At 45.4% G+C, this 12,829-nt stretch overlaps 1 protein-coding gene across 9 annotated transcripts in view; it reads right to left on the reverse strand.

Moving 5' to 3' along the window:
• The window catches only part of RASSF2 (Ras association domain family member 2), a 466,003-nt gene that overhangs the window by 204,800 nt on the left and 248,374 nt on the right, over positions 1–12,829 (reverse strand). For all 9 annotated transcript variants that reach the window (XM_069618869.1, XM_069618868.1, XM_069618871.1 and 6 more), the window contains exon 3: positions 4,543–4,662. The gene's annotated coding sequence lies outside the window, so the exon portion shown is untranslated. The remainder of the gene's footprint in view (positions 1–4,542; positions 4,663–12,829) is intronic.

A 12,829-nucleotide genomic window follows, 5' to 3' on the forward strand; every position in this document is an offset into this window, starting at 1 on the left:
TTAAAGATGGACAACATATCGGCGGTACGATACATAAACCACCTACGCGGCGCCAAATCCAGAATGCTAGCCGAGCTAGCAAAGGACTTTTGGCACTTCTGCCTGCAGTCAGAGACGTCAGTCACAGCGGAGTACCTTCCCGGAACCCTGAACGTAATAGCAGACTGTAACTCATGGTACCTCACGGATTCCAGTGATTGGAGGCTGGATCCAGCAGTGTTTCGGAGGATGACCGAGAGATGGGGCCCAATAATCAGACCTCTTTGCATCCCCGTTGAATGGCCAGGCGGCAGAATATTACAGCTGGAGGCTGGACCAAGGAGCTCGAGGGACAGATGCGTTTCTGCAGGAATGGAGCGGAGGTCCGCACTACGCTTTTCCCCCATTCATGATGCTGAGCAGAGTTCTAGCGAAGTGTCAGAGGGAGAAAGCGGAGTTGCTCTTGGTAGCACCGAGGTGGAAATCGCAAGTATGGTTCCCAAATCTTATGGAACTGGCAGTGGACTATCCGAGGATACTCCCAGAAGGAGAGCACCTGCTCACGGACCCAGCTGGGTCGTATCACCCTCTGAGAGTAAAGTGGACACTCCCGCTCATCGTGTGCAGGATATCAGGCGACGCTGGGCGTTGCCAGGCATTTCGTCTCAAGCTGCTCAGCTCATGGCAGAATCCTGGGCGCCGTCCACGAGAAGGAGCTACAACGCGGCTTGGGCCAAATGGACTGGCTGGTGCAAGGGGAGAGGTGTTCATCTAATTTCTGCACCTGTAGTAAGGATTCTGAACTTTCTAGCACAACTATTACAAGGTGGTAAAGCATCCGAACCATTGGAGTGTACAGGTCCGCCATTTCCGCGGGACACCTTCCTATCGAGGGTGTCCCAGCAGGCGAACATCCAGCAGTAGTGAGGCTCATTCGAGGGGGCAAAATTTGGAGTACCCCCGGAACCTCGATATAAAACAGTTTGGGATGTGCTAATAGTGCTTAAGCTATTGGAGAGTTGGCCAGGGAACAGATATTTATCTCTGAAGCAATTTTCAGGAAAGCTAACAATGCTTTTGTGCCTAGTTTCTTGTAAAAGAGTATCAGATGTAGATAGAAAAACATTCGGGCCAGAAAGGGTAACATTTTCGATAGTGGGAAGAACGAAGACAGGGACATCCTCAGTACACTACCCTTACTTCCCCGAGTAGACTAAAATGGTGCGTAGCAAGCTGGTGAGAGAGTATGAGAGCAGGACGGCAGAACACAGAGCAGCAAATACTAGGCAATTGCTTATAGTGCGTAGGAAGCCGTTCAAAGGGGTATCCACAGCTACTATCGCCAGATGGGTCAAAGAAGTCATGCGCACAGCAGGAATAGATGTGGAGAAGTATGGAGCGCATTGGGTGCGCGGAGCTATGGCATCTAAAGCATTTAAGGCAGGAGTATCTCTTAGAGATATTATGCTAACATCAGACTGGTCGAATGATCGAGCGTTTAAAGAATTCTATTTCAAGCCGACCGAGAGTTTAGAGGTCGCAGTGTTGGGAAGCTTTGAACAAGCATAATGCTTACCTTCAGTCTTGTCATAGAATAAAGATTACCCCTGCTAGCTGTGCAGGGAGTATTCATTCTACTAAAGACTAGGAGGCGAGCATTAAATTCCCGCCCAAGCTATGTATTGCACAGGATTTTGGTTTATTGCATGTAATACAAATGTGATGATATGGGCAATACATGTACACCACCCCGATTTCTCTGCTTTGTATTATTCCTAGGAGAGGAGCAGAAGAACAATTGAAGTAGGAGACTAGCAGAGTAGTCGCCAGGAATCGAGGAAGTTCCACATTCGGTTTGGAGTGGTTCATGTCTTTGCCATTTGCAGGACTTACGGTGGAATTCTCAGAGTAACTTTTAGAGCAAGTAAAAGAGAGGAGGAGCTCAGGGACAGAAGTGGTCATAGCTAAGCATGGAAGGAGATGGACTACAGAGACTATGGGGATTGTAGTTCAAAGGAAGAAAAGTCTGTTCAGACTGTTTTCAGTGTTTTGTTATGGTTTTTTGAGTTTGTTGAACTGCTGAAGAGTAGTAAATTAAAGAAGTTGAAGCATAATGCTCGCCTCCTCCTCCTAGTCTTTAATAGAATTAATACTCCCTGCGCAGCTAGCAGGGGTAATCTTTATTGTAATGTGTTTGTATTCCGACCGGGGCAGAGGGTTTAATTAAAAAAAAAAAGGCAAAAGGTTTTTGTAAAAAAACAGTATTACATTTTCTAGTGTGTTCTGAATGAAATAAAATATAAATGTATATTTTTTTATACTGAAAAGTTGCACTAGAGTTGTTTGTGAAGGAAAGCAGTGTGTCACAGTAAAAAAGGATAGTGTTCTGGCTATCTCCAGCTATTGAACCAATCAAACAAATATGTTCAAATAATTCATACTCCAACAATAAGGCGGCTTGATATTTAGGAAAAAAAATCACATTCCTCACCACTTTTGAGTGGAAGTAGATTTTAACCACATCCACACAAGTATCATTCACAAATTCTACCTGCAACAGGTCTTGCAATGTAACCACTCACAGGCTAGGAATCTCAAAGAGCAAGGACATAATACATTGCTGGTTATGGGGACGTTCTTCCCTTTTGCCAAAAAGGCAGCCACACAAGAGGTAATGTGAATCTAAATCAGAATGTCCCTTGAATCCATCTAACCCTAGTATTCCTTGATTCAACCAATAACGAATGGGCCCCATTTACATGTTTCCATCAGTTCCTAGGGTCTTCTTAACAACTACACTGTTCACCGGGCGATCCGCAGCCTTCCCTTTCCCCTCCAAAGTTGGGAAAATCAGGAACAATTGCCTAGGTGTTTTTAGTTGCTCTTTTTAGGGCTAAATACAGGTGCACTTGATAACAACATAGAGGTTAACATTCCAGTTGCCCGAGGGGTGCTCAACCTACATTGCCTGGCCTTCCTTCCGCCTACCCTACTAACAGTCTGATCACTATTGTTTCATCTTGTTTTTCACAGGACATTGACTCCCCCGATTCAGGGTACATAGAAATATTACTCGGATTAAACAAAGAATCATCCCCTTGCCTATGCTTTAGAAAATGAGTGACTGCACTCCTTCCCAAAGCCACGACAATATGTTTGGAATTTTCCTTAGCTTGTAAAGGTTTACAGTCTGAGCTTTTGTGTCTTTCAGCCTCTCCTCTAGCCTTTTCCCCCAAATGTTCCTTCACATTCACTAAGTTTAACTTTAGGTTTTGTAAAAACGTATGTGAACCCATATCATGTTGTTTGGAACAGTCCTTACAATTTTTGGATTTCTTTTGAGTTTTACCTTTATCAAGGTACTTGTTAAAGCATCCCGGTTCAACCATGCTTTTATTTGAAAATTCCAACACAGTCTTATACTTTACATACTTCAATTTTGACACGGTTGATAACAGCTCTTTCTCATAACCCCAATCTCCTTCCTATGTACAGGTCTTGGCCCAGGCCCATACCTAGGCACGATGGAATCTACATCCTCAGGTATGGGAGCTGAGGTCCAATCTACATTGCCTGGGATGTGATCAGGCACAGCCTGCACTACTTGGGCAGAGCCCATTAAATTAGCACCATCCCTATGGCCTTCCTTATTTAATTTAGAGTATCCCTTTAGGTCCTGACTGGCAGCAGTGATGAACCCTTCTAAAAAGTTCATTTTGGCACACAAGTCCTTTAGCACCACTGGAACCTGACACATTTCAAAATTAAGAATGTCATAGCCCCTGTCCATTGTACTTAATAAACATGATAATACAGGGAATGACATTGCATCCACAATTTGTTCCGATTACCTATTGCAAGCATGATTCTTCCATTAGCCATTGTTGTCAATAGTCTGTTGCTCTACTCAGGGGAAGTCATTTCAAGGGCAGGAGGGGGGCATATGGAGTCCTCGTTCCCTCCTCACAATTCACATTAGCCCCCCTTTCATTTACTGAACTTATGTCAATCATGGAAGAGACATCAACTTTGATCTCCGGATGATGCAGCAACACCTCTGTAATGTCATCATGTCGGTTCCAGTTATTTGATTTCAAATCTAGAGATAAGCGGACCGGTTTACCTAATTCATGTAAAATTACAGGAGTGAGAATTGAAACATCAGATACATCATGAACACTGGCAGAGCAGCTGGGTCTTTCATCCACCAATTGGACCCTCCCGCTGCCCGAGGCAACAACTGTGGCGTATGAGTGAGAATCTATTTGTCTGCCCCCTAGAGGTATGTCTCCAACAGTCTCACCCGTAGTATCACAGGTCAAACCATACTCGATATGTGGCATATGAGTGGTGAGAGTCTGTTAGTTCATGGCAGCGACTAAAACTTGGCCCCGGATATTATCTAGAACGCCTGGTACATCTGCTGGTAAAGCAAGAGAAGAGGCAGAAACATATTTTCCGTGTGTTGCTTAATTTTGCTTCTTAAAACGCAAACCATAAGGGTAGCCACATAGAAATTAGCGTGGAAGGCACACATGTGAGTTAAATTGAATACAGTCCTACCGTTGCTTATAGCCGGTTCCTTCCTTCTGGGCACAGCTACACCAGTCCTATTGCATGTGGGGCTGCTGCTACCGGAACCACTGACATACCGCGGACCACGGCAGGCCACTCAACGTGCCACTATATTAAGATAACAAAAAAACACAGTTTCAGTCAAGTCCCCATTCATTTTCCCATAGACAAAAAAAGCAAATTTTTGCTCCAGTGCACAGTGAAAACCGCTGGATGGAATTGGGCCAGGTATGATCCAACTTCGGCATGAAGCGTTGAGTTGAGATCGGGGATCTAGAGAGGGGGGTTGGGGAGGTTGGGGTATTTGCATCTAGTATTTTTAATATTTGACAGAGAAGGGGATGCCCCCATCTCCCAAAATTATAGGTCTATCTTCCATGGTGCATTGCAGCAGAGAAGCTTTTTAGGACTGAAAAGCAGCCGTTTTTTGTTTTGTTTGATGCGACACATAACTGCAGGTATAGCCTCGGCTACCAAACACAAAAAGCCCGAAAAATGCCATTTGGAGGAGGAAAAACAAATAAATGGCATCAGGTTATAGGTGAGGGTGTGGGGAGAGGACACCATGTGAAATACAAGAGACATAAGAGTGCTAGCGACCAAGTTAAGAGCATGAACGTCTTCCTGTAGCTGCGGTTATATTGCAAGATAATCACGGTTACAGAAGAAAAAAGCGAGCAGGAATGAAAGTGCATCACATGGAACAACAAGGGTTTGGGGGACATTGGAGAGGTCTAGGGTGGGAAACACAAGTTCATGGGAGTGGAGGGAGTTTAGGGCAGGAGGAGAGAGGCACCTGGTGAGTGACTGGGAGGGCAGGGAATACTTTTTTTTTCCTCTCTATTTTCGCAGTAACCGCTGCTATCTGATGACTACAGATAACCACGGCTATCTGTAGTATATGATCATTATACCCTTGGTTATGGGGGGGGGGGTTAATTTAAAAAATGATATATTGTATAGCTACAGTGAGCCTGTTAGTGTTTTAAACTATACAGTGGGCATGGCCAAAGGCAGTACTTAGTCCTGGGCCCTGGCTAGTGGGCATGATGCTCATGTATAGTGGACACAGCCGGAGGGAACGGCTAGTGGTCTAGTAGTGTTGTAAAATATTAAGTGGGCAAGGCCGATGGCCATGGCTAGTGGCCTGGTAGTGTTCTAAAATATCATCAGGAACAATATTGGGAAAAGAGTTGCTGGACAGACGCCCAGCACGCTATGGGGACTACCCCCTCTGATCGGGCATTACCTGTGTGCTAACTGTGTAATGTGTCCATTTACTGTTAAGATGGGCTCAGAACATGAATGGATCATCAGAGAACATACAAATTGCAATACAGAAAATGTCATATACTGATACGATATGGCATTTATAACGCGCCTATACACAAGTGTTACTGCATTACTTGTTCATGTGACCAACATTATATTGGAAAGACAAACAGGAAATGTAAGACACGACTCATTGAGCACAGAAGCTGCATTAAAAATAAGATTGAACAGGCTCCCCTGGTCAAGCACTTTATGGAAAATGCACGTTCATTAACAGAATGTGCAAATTAGCCCAAATGCAGAATGTGAAAATTAGCCCTAATGTAAACCTTTTCTCCAGCATTTTTTTTTAATTTTTTTTTTATTTGTGTTTTATCAAAATATATTGATTTTACAAAATGTGTGTTCTCTTTGTAGTTGTAGTTGTTCTTGCTTTGCGTTGTTTGTTTCTTTACAATGTGGAGTTTTCTTCCTTCAAGCAGTCTGCTAGGGCTGCTTCCAAGATTTTTACAGCTGCGATCGCCCAGCGGGTTTTTCTTCCACTTAGCAGATGAGGCCACCAGGCGTCTTCTTCTCTCAGTGTGAATGGTTCGAGGACAGGTGTTAAGTATACTTTTCTTAGGGTGGCTGTTTCCGGGCACGTCATCAGGAGGTGTCTTACTGTTTCGATTTCGGAGACATTCTTGCATAGTCGGCAGCTGTTAGACGTGAATAGGCCTCTAATAGCTCCGATTTCGTTAGTGTGCAGAAGGTTGAGCCAGGCCCTTAGAAAGGTTCGTCTTCTGCGTTTGCCAGGAAAGCATGTGAACACTTGGTCAATTTCGTAGAGTTTTTTTGAGTTGAATTGGGAGGTGGGCCAGGAGTTTGAGGTGGCCTTGTCTTGTGTTTCTATCCAGTCGAGTTCATTTCGTTTTTTCTTGACCCGCATTAGGTTTTGGATGAGGTTCTCCTCGTTGCAGCCAGTTTGCTCCAGTTGGGTTTTCTTCTTGAGTGCCCAGCTTGAGAGCATTTTGCAGCGACCGTTTCTTGTTTTATCAATTTGTATTGCAGGGCTATGTCTGGCATTATCACCTTTCTGTATAGAGCCATTTCGTTCCAGTCAACTGATGCTTTTAGCAAGAGGAGGCCCAGTTCCCTCCCGATTGCTGATAGTGATGTTGACTTTGGCAGTCGGAGCACTTCTCGCCAGAAGTGGGCTTCGATTTTAGGCCAAAGAGATGAGGGGATTGTTGGCATACCTTCTCCATAAGTCAGGGACGGAATTACTTTCCCTTTGTAGTACTTTATCACCGGCGAGAGAAGCGGCTGAATTTCCTGTCCAAAGCCTTCGCCTGGGAAGAAAGTTTCCGAGTTTTTTCCCAGAGGTTAGTCTGCATACTTAGCTCATTGACAGAACTGTCGATCATGACCCCCAGGTACTTGAATTCTTTTACTTGTTCGATTTTGGTGGAATCAATTGTCCATTGGTTGGATTTTCTGATTGTTTTTGTGGATTTTTCAAGCACCAAGATTGTTTTTTTTTCTTTATTGAGCTCCAAGTTGTTTTTCGTTATGTAGGTGTCCTGTTTATCGAGTTGGCGTTGGAGTCCTATCGGCGTCTGATCGATCAAGATGATGTCATCTGCGTATAGAAGCCTGGGGATTCTGGTCCCCCCCTATTTTTGGTGAAAATGATCTTAGAGCTTTGCAGGACTCTTTGTAGTCTCTGTCACAACCTTGTGTAAGACTTGAAGTTACCTTAGGAGTATTGTCCAAATGCTCAGCTTTCCCACCCGAGGCGCCACTCTCCTCAACTGAGTTTTCAGGGTCTGACGCTCCGACGCCGTGTCGATGGGCAAGGTAATCCTTTTTACTCTTCGTTTTTAGAGCTCTGACACGGAACGAAGCCATGGTGGAACTCTGAATTGGTTACCACCTCGGCTCCGGTCCCGTATACAGGCGGTAAGGGGAAAAAGCCCGAAGGCAGAAAAAAAACCCTGATTTGCGGTAGAACTGCTGGCCGTGGATTGCGATGAGATATGTAGCCGTAGTTATAGTAGACTTCAATTGCATCAGGAATACTCGAGGAAAGCAATGGGGATATTATCTGGAGAAAAAATGGCAAGGAGGAAAAGAACACTGGCAGAAAGCAGGTAAGCGCCGAGAAGCACAGGCAGAGAGAAACCGGCGGAAGGGGGGCCGCCAGGGAGGCAGAGATGAAGGAGAAAAAGAGGAGGAGACCCCCGCAAGGGTAGGAAAGAAGCGAGCGAGAGAAAAAGCACTGGAAGCGTCTCACCGTGAAAACGAAAGGAGACGGTTGCAACGCAAGGAACCATGGGTAGGAGGAAGTAAATAGGCGAAAGGAAAGAACAGAGGAAAACACTAGACCGTAAACAGAGAAACGTGAACAACGTGGTGGCAGTGTTTAATGGCGGCGAAGCCGTAACAACGGCATCCATCGCCAACCGAGAGGGTTCATGACAGTCTCCAAGAAAAGCTGTAAAGAGCGCGGGTGCCAGAGGGCAACCCTGCTTCACTCCTCTGTCAGGATTTCTTCGGAGAGAGTGCCTTTTTGATTAAGCTTTACTCTTATCGTTGTTTTTGAGTGTAAAGCGGGGATGGGGTCCAGGATCTGGTGGGGCAGTTCCATGCGTTCAGCTTGGACCAAAGAAGGTCCCGATCAATTTTGTCGAATGCTTGGGTTAAGTCGACAAAGGCCATATCTACCCTTTTTCCTTGTTCTCTTGAGATGCTTTTTATTATGCTCAGTAGCATGATGTTTGTTGTGGTCCCAACGTTCTTAGTGAAGCCCGCTTGAAGAGGGTCGTTACACGAAGAGTATTTAGCCCAACGTTGGAAACTTTCTAGGAGACAGGAACCGTAGATTTTTCCTATTGTATCCATCAGGGCTATGGGGCGATAATTTGACAGGTCGGATCTATCGCCCTTTTTGAAGATAGCTACAACTGTTGCTGAGGACCAAGAGCTGGGAATTGTCTTTGAGAGACTGATCTCTGAACACAATGCTAATAAATGATGCCCATGAGCTTTGATGGTTTTTCAGGTCCATATTGGTTATCCTGTCCGGGCCTGGAGCTCTCGAAGGTTTTAGTTTCTGAATTGCTCTTTCTATGTCCGTTTTGTTGGAGAAATCTTCCCATGGTGTTGTGCCCCGTGGGTGGTTTGAGTGTGGCTCGTTGGATGGCTTCTGGAACAGGCTGTTGAAATATTTTGTCCAGCTTTCCTCACTCGCAGCGTTAGTTGTTGAGGGACTTGTGGATCTTCCTGCCCCTTTTACGAGGTCCCAGAATTCGAGAGTTTTTGCCATTGACCTTTCTTAGCATCATCTCTGAGTCTTGTTGGTAAAGAGTTGCTCGATGGAATTTGAGCCAACCAGTGCATCTCTTTGCCTCCTCTTTATACTGTTTGATTGTTGGAAAGTTTGATTTGTTTGCTTGCCGTTTGAGTTTCCTAAAACCGCAACGTTTCTCGTCCAAAAGTTTGTTGTAATGATGCGTGCCTTGTGGAACTGTTCCGGCTTTTTTTTTATGCACCCGCTTGGTATGCAATCAGAAGTGTTTGATAATCGATTGAGGGGGGAGCTTAGTTTTTCTTTGTAGTTCCAGGATAGTTCAAGAATTCTTTCCTTTGTTAGCCGCAGACGGTTGCCTTGGTTGGTGGCTTCCACTGTTTCATTCATTGTTGGGTTTGGGGGTCGGTGCGATCCACCATGAGATTTCCAAAATGTTATGATCGCTTGCCTTGGTGCGTTGAAAGATGTTAAAGAGGTTTAGCATTGCCTCTGAGGAGAAGATGTAGTCTATGGTGGCGATTGGATTGCCTCTTTCCCATGTTGGTATTTGGGTGCCTTGGAGGAGATTTGGTCTGCGTTACGGATAAGTCTGGAATCCATCAGTTTCACCCATTTTTGTCCTCTTGAGTCGCCCCGCCGTTTTCCGTCAATTGTGGTGAGCGGTTCTTTTGAGTTCGGGCAGGATGCGTTTAGGTCTCCGCATATGACTATCAACGTGATTTCCGTGTTCGCTTGGATGTCGTCTATTTTGGATTCCATTGTCCGTAGGAATCTCTCGTCTGTTGTTGCTTTGGGATTCCAGTAAACGGTTATAATAGCCATTGAGGATTTCTGAGACTTCTTGCTCGTTGGGTCGGTCCTGGTCCACTCCACCTGTACCGAGAGATGACTTTGAGAGAAAGGGCGCTTTTTTATGATTTCCAGACCACAGCCTGTTAAGACTGCAATCAGGAGACCGGGTGATGAGCAGCCAATCAGGGCTCTTTTAGCTGGTGCAATTTCCATTGCGTATCCATCCATTGCTGGTAAATCTGTCATCCAGGTCTCTTGGAGTGCTAGAATGTCGTACACTCCCAGATTGATGTCTCCCGGTGTTGTTAAGTGCTTGAAACCCCTTGTGTTACATGATCCTTGTTTTAGTGAGGCCGGTGTTTGGTCCTTACCCTTTTCGGACCTTGGGGTTTCTTGTCTTGTTTGCCTCACTGCTGGTTGCTATTTGCTGGACCTGGAATTTAACGGTTTCGGTAGCCATTCCCAAAGCTGTTTTATCGGAGTGAAAGAGCTTGTGGGTTTTGTTGTTTTCATGTTGGGATTGGGATGGTTGCTTAATCGCGAAGTCTTTGATGGAGTACGTGCCTTATCTTGCGTAGGACCTTCAGTGTCCGTTGGATTGATGGTTCTTGTTTGTTCTGCTCTTGGTAAGTCATGGGTCTTCATTATGAGCGGTCGGTTTGATGGAGTACCGTCGTTTGTTTCTTGACGATGGTAACGTGCTGTTTTCGTCCTGTAGTAAGTCCTTCGGCTGCTTTGCGTTTTGTTTTCTGTGTCTTTGGCAGAGGAGGGTTTATTGTCTTGGTATTCGGTTAAGAGGAGCCCCTTTTTAAGTAAAAGTTCCAAGTCTTCTCTGGACATAGTTGATCTTAATGATTCCTTTATATGTATGTAAGCCTTTGCTTTCCTGACTTTGTGGTACGGTTCCACGAGAATTATATCGTCAGGGCTCAGCCTTTTGAGGTCTTTTGTGCTTCTCAGAATCTTCATGATGGTTCCTCTGTTCAAAGTTATCGGTTCTGTGTTTTTTTGTGTCTGTTCTAATTTTAGGATGATTCTTGTGTGTTGTTTTAGGAAGACCTCTGGCAGGTCGGGCTTTGTTATGAGCACTCTCTGCTTCTATGCGGTCTGACTTTATGTGTTCCCTGTGTCTCTTCATTGCGGCGGGCCCTAGTGGACCCGGTCTTTCGTTTGCTCTTCTATGTTTGTGAGTGTTGAGGTCTGGTTATTTTGATTGATAGGGTTCTTTTTGAGGTCGGGCTTGGGTAGGCGTTTTCGCGGAAAGAGTTGGCGAACTGTTTCGTCTGCAGTTTTTTGGCTGGGTTTTCTTTCCAAAAGTGCACTCAGAAATAGGTTTGCATGTTCGCGTTGGCTTCTTGACCCCTGGCTCAGGGGAGAGGTGAAGGATGATGTCCATTGCACTTTTGTCGTCCATAAAATCCTTGATTGTCCTGGGCGATTTTTGGGTCAGTATCGCAGGTGTTTTTTGAGGATTCGGAGTTGTAGTTTTCTGCTGATTGAATACAAGGTAGTTTTGTTTATGAGGGTTTTCATTTCCCGAAGAGCTATTAGGGAGGTTTGGAGGGTCGATAATGATGCAGGTCTCAATTACTCAGCGTTGCATTGCGTATATAGCCTTTTTTTCTTGAGTGTTCGGTTTTGTTCTTTCCGGTAGGGGTTTCTAGTTGGGTACCTAAAAAATACAAACAACGCTGCCCCTTGCTGCAAGTCAGTTTGGGTTTGAGCACATGTACCTTGCATCTTGGGTATTTCCGATTTGTTGTTTTCAGTAGCTTGTCTATCGCTTTGTGGAATTGGGCAGGCATGGGAGACTGTCGGGCTTTTTCCTTTTGCAGTGATGAAGCCCTCGATGTAGCTCATTTTGGTGTGCATCAGGGCAATGAGTAGTGTGATCTTTTAGCATCTCGTTAAGAGACTCGTATAGTTTCCCAAATGGCGCCAGTGCGATAGTGATTGCCGACATTATTGTCATCATGTCCGGCTTTTTTGTTGGGGTTTCTTTGGGTGTAGTGGTGGATTGGGTTTTATTTCTGGTTGGCGTCCCAAATGGTAGGTCATGTGATGGTCTGCCATCCAGAAGGTGGTGGGCAGGCCGGGTGTCCCGTGGGAAGTGCGGAAGAGAGGATCTTCTTGCAGGTTTATGAGTTCCTGAGATCATCCAGTCTGCATCGGCGGCTATTCTGGGATGTTGATTCAGTAAGGCTTTAGGCTTTTGAGGTTCTTCGGGCTTGCCCGGAGTGGATGAGAGTGTGTCGCTAGGAAGGGGATCTTCCGGAGCCTCGTCGTCCTTTTGGCATCCGACATAGGGAAGGGCCCCATTGGAGGAGTCTAGCCTCTCGCCTATGGAGGCTAGAGGTGTTGGGTTTGTGATGGTGGTTTTAGGGATTTGTCCAGTGTGGCAACAGCCTCAGGGGCGTCAGGATTGCTTGGAGTGTGCTCTAGAGAGGAGTTTGAAGATGGTTTTTCCTGAGACACAGGGACTGGTTCAGTTTTTCTGATTGATGGCGCACTATTGTCGTTGGGGGTGCAGACTGTTTTTCGTGTTTTTATGGCTGGCTGTAGTTCCATTAGAGCCTCAAGGATTTAATCGTCCGTGAGTTCTGAGAGCACCTCGTGTTTTCTTTCCCCTTGTCTCGCAAATAATTCTTTTAGTGAGTTGCAAAGGATAGATTTTGGGGTTGTTCCATTTGGGGCCCCTTTTTGGATTGCCCAGGTCTTTTTCCCTTTCTTATTGCAAGTTTCTTTTTGTTGATCCTTTGGTGGCGGTTAATTCTCCATTGGAGGCCGGATTCTTCGCTTTGCGGTAGTCGGATTTAGGGTTTTCCCCTTTTTTCTTTGTCTGAGTCGAAGGCTGTGAGTTGTAACCATTTTCCCTTTCCTCTGCTGTAGTGTCAGGCCTGGGGGAATCTCCTTTCTTTG

Source organism: Ambystoma mexicanum, chromosome 10, assembly GCF_040938575.1.
Source record: "Ambystoma mexicanum isolate Mex_15411 chromosome 10, UKY_AmexF1_1, whole genome shotgun sequence".
NCBI classification, from domain to species: Eukaryota; Metazoa; Chordata; class Amphibia; order Caudata; family Ambystomatidae; genus Ambystoma; species Ambystoma mexicanum.